We start from the raw sequence: 8,649 nt of genomic DNA, 5'->3' as shown, positions 1-8,649 counted from the left end.
AAGTGTGGGATGTCACTAAAGTAAAGATTTGATGCACTTTGTTGTTAAGTTTGTTTGTTTGTTTTTTTAAATAAAGAGGAATGTATACATTTTGAATCTTGATACTATTCAAGTGAATCTGTTTAACTTGAACTTTGATTATTAAATGCAAAGTGAAACTGAAACATTATTGGGGACTGTATTGGGCTCTCGGGATGCTTTTTTAGAAAAGTGCCTTTAGTTGACTTTTGTTGTGATTTGGCGCTTTACAAATACAGTAATCTAAATTGAAAGTCATTTTTTTATTGTTTCTGAAGAGAGTGGGGGAGGAGGTAAGGAAGAAAAGCTGATCGGGACACCGGAGACCCCTAAAACCGGCCTCAAGTGAACTCATCCTTGTTTCACAAGTGAGATCACTTTGCACCAGCAGGGGTTTCAGTTTGAACTACAAACAGTAAGTCCAAATCATTTCACCAAATATGGAAATATTTCCATCATTCTGTTGTGTGTGTTGCAGACATGTGGATGTTTCTCTTCCAGACAAACTTTTAAGACACTTAATGTTGCATAACTAATTACTGCATCAGTATGTTTTAAGAAAACTGGTGGTCAGAAGATTTTGGCAGTGATTAGAGAAGTATGCCGTTTTTAAATTCTCATGTCTGTGAAATGTGAACTGGAGACTATATACCCATGATTATATGATTAACATGAATCTAGAGTACCATTACAGCTTCAATGGATAACTTATTTTAAACAACCATGTTTTGTTTCAGAGAGCAAGAGTTAAAAAAAGGGGGGGGCGGGGGTGTAGTGTGTCTGGCCTGTTTTTGGCTCCAGTCCTGCTCCCTGGGAGCGGGGTGGGCGGGCCCGGGTAGCCGGGGAAGGGCGTTCCCTCCGCGGTCAGAAGCGGGCAGTCATCCCGGTGGGCGGCTCCTCCGCCGGCAGAAAAAGGAAAGCCCACCTTTTTTCATTGTTAAGGACGCGGTGGAATGTGATGGTTTGATCTAAAGCGGACCAGGGAGGGGGGAAATATCCGAGAGGAAAAAAAGGACCAACGAAAAGGGATTCAAGAAAAGAGGGAAACAAAAAAATAATAATAATTAAACCAGCCAAGTCCCAGTCAAACTCTCTGGTCTCGTCCTGCTCGCACCGCATGAGCGCGACCCCGGGCAAAGTTTGTGGATTAACGGCGGCTGCGGACCCGCCGGTGGAGCCGCTCAGGTAACTTTAATGCCCTCTCTTAACTCGTTTTAGGGGTCGACGGGCGGAAAAACGTGTTTGGGTGGGAGTCAGACAGCGGCTTCCTGAGTCGGACCCAGCCAGCTGGGGCTGCAGGAGACTAATGCCGCGTTCCATTTGTCCTCGGAAGTGGGGATTTCCCAGTTCCCAGTCGGATTTTTCAACTGGAACGCCCCTCGAAGTGGGATTTCCCACCGGGAAAGTGGGAGAGTCTTCACCACCCCCGAGTTCACATTCCGAGATGGCTGCCCCGGTTGTAAACAGTAGAAGAGAGCTTCGTAGCACTTCATTCTAGTTTTGGTCACACTAAATCCGTCGTATACAAGTATTGTTCGGCATATATATGCTGCTATAGTGTAATTTACATTTTTCATGTGGTATATGCGAACTACAAACTTGTTTACCTATTTTGTAACTGGAACGCTGATAACTCGGCTGTGACGTCATTCCCAGCTCCCAGTTCCGATTTCCGAGGTAAATGGAACGCAGCAAACTGCGGCAAGTTTTTCCAACCCTCCTCCTCCTCTCTCTTCTTCCTTCGCCCTCCTCCTCCTTCCTCAGCTCGGCAGAAAGGAAGCATCCAGGTCTGCGGCGACAACCTCAGGTGGTTAAAATGTAGCGTTTATATCCTATATGTGTGTTCAGACGTGGCAGTTTTAGTCGGATTCCGTGCATGTGACGGTGTAGTCGCAGTCTGCTGCTGCGTTCAGGTTCATTATAACGTTGTACTGTTGCAACCCTACGCCGTAGGCTTACGGCGTAGCCTACGATGTAGCTACGCGGCACGGTGCGAGTCACTGCGTACCCTACGCCGTAGGCTCTGCGTTGGTGTAACGCGGAACCATAAATCAGCCTTTAAGCCGCTGTGATTGAAGCGCAGGCTGCCTACGTTTTATTGACATCCATGTAGCTTCTGGGTTGTTATGGTTTGGGTCAGAAAATACCTCTCCCTTGCCAGTTTTCCTCCCATGCTATAAAAAGAAACTGAAACATTTTGATTAACTTATTAAAAAGAAAAAAATAATATCCAGACGTAGATCTAGTTACTACAGAGGCACAATTTCTGCTCAAATCTCCCTCCTAACTATGGAAAGACAGGACGTTTGGTCTTAACCTTCCTCAATAACACAGCCCATGTACCGTAAGTTTAGAGAGACATTACAAAACATGACATATGTTTGTTTTTTCTGCTAGTGTGGTATGTAAACACCATATGCTTATATTTTATCTCTAAGTTGAAGGGCCACAAACTTAAAAAAGTCACAACTGAGCATTATAGTTAGTCCTCTGGATTGATATTAAACACATGTGGGAAATCAAAATCTGGTTTTTATTTAATATTTTAACCTGTTAGTTTACAATTAGTAAAGTTAATTGTCAGCTGGCAGAGGAGACTGATTTGTGCGCATGCTCATTGAGAATGATGGTGCTCCTTCATATGTCTAAAACATCTTAACCTTGAATTTAAGTGCTAAAAAAGATTTTTCTCGGGTAAATGTATTCAAGAAAACAACCCACATATTCATTAGCTTCAGATGTGTCAACTGTCTAATATTTGACTGTTTAATTGACTGGAAAACAACAGCAAAAACAGCTTTCTTGCTTATTTTTTTTATTTATTTATTTATCTCAAATTCTCTCTTTAACCATGTTCTGAAAATGACTAAAAGTTGTAGTATCTATTTGAGTTGTTTTGGTACCAGTGCTGCAAGACATCCTCGTCCTGTTTGAGTATCTGTGTTTGTTTTCCCTCTGCTGTGGTGGAATGTGTCATGCTGCATGGCCCACATATGCACATAAGACAACGGGGCGGCAGAGACTGAGCAGTGCATGCGCCGTCCTCCACAACAGCCATGCAAGAGTGTGCATGTGTGAGCAGCAGGAAAAAGGTAGATTGTAGTGGTGGAGCACTAATCTGCCAGGTGGGGCTCATAAAGAGAAGCACAGGGAGGGAAGGAGATGGAGGGGGACCTGTCATGACCTGTTTCAGACATGAAGGAGACAAAAAAGAAAAATCCCTTATGACTTTCCAGTAAGGCTTGCCCTCCCAGCCTGCTTTAGGTTATGCCAGCCTGTGCTGCTGCGAACCCACTTTCCTCCTGGAACGGGCACAAGCACTTGTGTGGACGCTTGTTGGTTGACATGTGAAAAGGCTTTGCTTTGGTATTTTTGGAGGGATTATTACACCACATGCGGAGGGAATGTCTGCACTTTGGGCTGTCAATTTGGAAATTTGGGAGAAATTCAAAAAAAAAAAGGGAGGGGGGGTCAAATGGGAGCATCAGGAGTGTCAAGAGTGAGATGTCTAAATTTTCCCCAGTTACAGCTTGATCCATGCATTTCCGTTCCAGGGAAATGGTATTCCCAGTTAAGCTTGTTCAGCTCTGTTCCCGGCAGATGCCCTCTTGATGCCTGAACTGCCAATGTTGACAAAGCAGGAGTGCTAGCACCAATAACTCCACCTGTCCTGCAATCCCTAAAGTGACTTTATTGTCATGGAGGGAAAGTTGGCTTACATCATCTTCTGTCATGGAGTTGTCAGCTGCCATGCAAAGTAATAATCAAACCTTTCTCCCGTCTCTTTTACGACCTGGACTATTCTGCGCTTGATTGGTTTTCCACTCCGCAGAACGCCGCGACCGCCCTATGAAACTGCCTGCACTGCTTTGGGTGAAACCAAAAACTAATCATTATGGGTGTCCAATAAGGGTAATTATCAGACTAAGCACTGGACCTGGGAATTACGGAGTGGCTAAATGACTGCTCTGGGGATTAAATTAAAATATTGAGGTTTTCTGCCTGGGAGAATCAAGCTGCTGGGAATGTCAAACCCGGCCTGTCAGTGGTAATATATTACTGCCACTCTGCACGTTGGGGTGTGTGCACAGACTCTCATGTTAGTGTGGGATGGTCACACATGCGTGTGGAATTACAGGACACGGACACTGACGTCATGTGTTGCAAGTGCATGGAAACATGAATGGATACTGTTGTTGCTGAAGTGGATGGAAAGACAACTCCAATATTTAAGTCTTGCATTGATATAAAAAGTGGTTGTGTTTTTTGTGCATATAACGTGTTAAAAAATTTTAGGTCCAAGTTCATAAATACACTATGACACCACAAGGGCAGCCATCACATCTTCATATTTAGTGATTCTGCTTTCTAATGTCTGAAATCTTTAAAAAATGATGCAGGAAGTTGATCTCAGAAAATAAATGGAACCATCCACACTAGGATAAAAATGTATCTGTGTGTATATATTAGTCACATACAGCGTAACCCACACATCTTAATAAGATGTAATAGATAGCTTGGATAGATTTAGGGACCGGATGGCGTTGGGTATTATTAGTTATATCCATCTGCTTTTAGCCCCTGTTGCCCATTGACCTTGGACTAGAGCGCCGGAGGATGCAGAGTGATGTTGCAGGCGTTACAAACCCAGGCTTTCTCGAAATAGCAAGAATGAATCATGATTCTCCCGAAGCCTTTGTATAACAGCCCACACACAGCATATGAGTTTATTTCCTTCATGAGTGTTTGTGTGTGTGTTTCGTGATAATGCAATAAACTGCTCAGTATCCTGGACACAGGCTGCTGTTGATGATACACAGGCCAGCTGAAGCTGCAGCCTGTGTGGCAGCTAGCCTGCAGGAACAGGGTTTAATTATATAAAGACGCCACACCGGGGCCTTCCGTGTACAGTTCTGTGTTTCTGGACTGTTGGTGAGAAAGTTAGGTCGCAAATATTGTAGCTTGATAGTTGATTAATCTTTTTGAAGGATAAATGCTAAAACATTCCTCTGTTTGCAGTGTTTCCTTTCTGGGAAAGTGGGAGGTAAATTAAATGTGTTGTTATGCGGATCAAATGCAGTGAAGTAGAATACACATTCACAGGTGGTAGTGCATACCAGCTGCTCATTTGCACATGAATACCAGTTTGCTCGACAAAAATACATTAGTTATTTCAGAATCAGCTTATTGGTCAGGTTTGCGTTCACAAATGAGGAATTGAGAGATGCTTTCCTCCCTCTCTGTGTGCAGAGGACAACTTTAACTTTGATTTAATTAAAACAATATGTACACAAATATTACTATAACAGAACTAAAAATCTTAAACACTATAATACACATGTTTAATATCCATATGGATTTTCAGAAGCGATCTTATTAAACATTTACACATTAACAGAAACAAGTAGGAATCATATTCATAATGTGTTAATTGTTTTAAGTCAAAAGCTATTACAGGAGAGTGAAAGGCGGGGTGCTCTGATTAAGCATTGCAACAGCTGCTCCAATAGGGTTACACCCGAGAATTTTAATCATTCTTGTCCGGCATCCACAAATTTAATATGATGCCTGCCTTAAAAGAGAATGCAGCTGATTGCATTTTGCGGACAAAGATGAAATGGTTAACAGCATGCGCAAAGTATATCACTGTATGTCAGCGAGTAATGGTGGGAGACCTGAAGACAGTAAAGGATTATGGGAAAACAGGAGGAGGGTGGGTGGAATAAATCCATTTCCTGAGTTTGGTGCCGTAGCGCAGCCTTCCATCTGTTTTATTCCAGACTGGTTAACATCCAATCAGTTACTCTGATACTTCAGTGTGTGTGTGTGTGTGTGTGTGTGTGTGTGTGTGTGTGTGTGTGTGTGTGTGTGTGTGTGTGTGTGTGTGTGTGTGTGTGTGTGTGTGTGTGTGTGTGTGTGTGTGTGTGTGTGTGTGTGTGTGTGTGTGTGTGTGTGTGTGTGTGTGTGTGTGTGTGTGTGTGTGTGTGTGTGTGTGTGTGTGTGTGTGTGTGTGTGTGGTGTCGTGCCTATCCACATAGATCTTTCATCACATACTAGAAGTGTGTCATTCACTCAGCAAGTACATTTCAGCTGGAAGCTTTCACACGACTCGGCCACGCTTTCTTCAACACATGCACTGACTCACACACACACTAATGATTGCTCTTAGTGTTTTTGCCAAATGAAAGTAAGAATAGTTTTTTTTTCTCTCTCTCTCTTAGACCTTCTGCAGGTGTGTATTATTTTCTATCACTGGTCCCCAAAACACTCAAAACTGCCATGTCTTTACCGTTTGCTTCAGTCGACTCTATTGTGGCATCACTTCAGACTCAGTGACATCCTGTAACGATACAAAACATTTGTTGAGGTTCTTTGGCTGAAGTTGCAGGGGTACATGGAGGCACATGTTCAAGACAACACAACTGTAGATTATGTCCTGGCCCATTTCTCCCATCAAAACAGCATGAAAAATATGAGGTGGATTGTCATATCCTTGAATTCTGCAGAGATGTATGTGGACCAAGTTAATATTTTCTGTTTGAAGATGGCATCTTGTATCTTGTGATTTGTGTTCTGAGCCACAGTCGTGCAATGTCTAACTTGCTTCCATTAAAACCAGTTTCTGCGCTGACATTTCTGGTATTTACTGGGCTGTAAACGATTTTATTGAGTTACTGGCTGGTTATCAAACATGTTACATGAGCAGGTGGCTATGAATTGGCAATTGTCTTGCTAAAATAGACCACTGAAAGATGCTCAATTGTGCACACTTGAGGGGTTCTGAAGGTAATATAGCATAATTATTGGTGAACCTCGCTGCTAAGAGCTTGGAAAATAAATTTCACCGTTTCCTGAAACTGCTCTGACATATTTATGTTCCTGTGTGTGAAAGAATCCCCACTTCTCGGTGCAGAGCTGTGCAGTGATGCTTGTAAATCACATCGCTGTACTTTCTGAGTTTACCTTGGGTAACTGTTTAATGCTAAGTGAGCTGTTCAAAACTAAAATAATATGCTGTAAAGGTAGGAATTTAATCAGAATACTTTTGATAACAAATGCAGCGTTGGCCATTTTTTACGATGAGTCACAAGACTGCTGTTGGCACAAAGTAAAGTGGAATTTAATACATGAATACTGTCCACCGCTGCTCTGCTGGAGTTATCTTAAGATTATTAACTTTTAACAGTCTGATAAGCAGATGTCTTGCTTTTGCTTTTATTTTTCAAGAATAGGAACTTCTGAGCATCCGTCCCTTAAACGGGTGACCTGGTGATGACCATGTGATGAACTTGCAGCTGTAGGACGTAAAGAACGAGGTCAAAAAACAGAGGGAGAGAATATCGCTCTCTGAGCTTGGCTTTGTCAAAGATGCTTTATAAAAATGTTACTTAACAGGTGATTTCAACTGAATTGTTTGGCATCTGTTTGACGTTACCTTTCCATTTGTGTAGTTTTTGTTTAATTTATGTCAAAAGTAACTGTAAATCAATATTCACCTTCAGAATTTACAGAAAAGACATTTTAAAGTCTTTTTTTCCATTCTTTTCTAAGCAGTAACATTATTCCTTATAGTTACCTCATGCCAAAGGCGTTGATGCCCTGGAGACTCTGTATAATGACAGTTTGATGCATTTTAGTTAATACAATTGAGACGTAGCTTCTTCCTTCTGTCACGCAGCCTGTTTCTTTGACAGTTTACAAATCTCTCCTGCCAAGAATGTGTTTGTGACTCCGAGATGTATCTTGATAGCTGGAGGTGATAAGTCCTCTAATGTTTAATCGGAGGCCCGGCCAGGCAGCTGTCTCACATGTCTGGAGTTTGGACCACATTGACTAATGGTGTGGGCCACTTCGCGACCGCGCTTGTGCTGTGCACGCTTTCATTCAGGTTGACCTGAACTGGAAGGCTTCCATCTTGTTTTGGGAATTCTTACTTTTACAGCTGGTTCCCCTGTGAGATTTGGGTTTCTTATTTGGACATTTGGGCCCTCTGACAAGTCTTTGTACAGACGGTCCCCTGTGCATCTGTTTTGTTCCTAAGGGTTTGTCAAAAAGTGCTACCATGCCGACCCTGGAGGAAAAAAAAGGGGAGGGAGAAGTGCAAAAAAAAAAAAAGACTTCAAAAGCATGTAGAAGGCAAAGCAAAGCAGTGGAAAGAAGAAAAAGAGGATGGAGGCTTTAAAATCAGGGCAGAAGTAATGTGAAGACAACACTTTATTTTTTTAGGTGTTCAATTCATTAACTGGCTGATATTTTCCCTTCTGTCCTTGTGATTGTTATCTTGTCCTATTCACTCTCTTCTTCCACTTTACCTCACTAAAGAGGCCCCCTCACCACCACCGTCCTGTCACCCCCAGTGCCCCCCTCGTCCCGCCTGGTCCCAGAGTATTTTTGGAAGTTAATGAAGAGAGAAATCTGAACTGCTTAGCCTTAAAAGGCATGTCTGGGTCAGCTGGGTGGAAACTTGTGTTATTAATGTCCTTTGCATTTTCTGTGTGAGTGGGTCATCTGTGATTGTAAGTATGTGTGTGTGTGTTTGGTGCTCTAAAGAGGAGCAGGAATTCTGTGGGTTGGGGGAGGAAGCGGGAAGGAGGGTGGGCAAGGAAACAGACCTACATCTCCAGGAAGGGA

The 8,649-nt window shown here is 42.7% G+C and overlaps 1 protein-coding gene across 1 annotated transcript in view; it reads left to right on the top strand.

Moving 5' to 3' along the window:
- The first annotated feature begins 901 nt into the window (after positions 1-901).
- Positions 902-8,649, top strand: part of luzp1 (leucine zipper protein 1) — a 51,119-nt gene continuing 43,371 nt past the window's right edge. Inside the window, exon 1 of the mRNA XM_061743933.1 lies at positions 902-1,203. The gene's annotated coding sequence lies outside the window, so the exon portion shown is untranslated. The remainder of the gene's footprint in view (positions 1,204-8,649) is intronic.

The sequence above is a fragment of the Cololabis saira genome, chromosome 16 (assembly GCF_033807715.1).
Source record: "Cololabis saira isolate AMF1-May2022 chromosome 16, fColSai1.1, whole genome shotgun sequence".
NCBI classification, from domain to species: domain Eukaryota; kingdom Metazoa; phylum Chordata; class Actinopteri; order Beloniformes; family Belonidae; genus Cololabis; species Cololabis saira.
The sequence above is the reverse complement of the archived record's forward strand: the minus strand, read 5'-3'. Positions and strand labels throughout refer to the sequence as shown.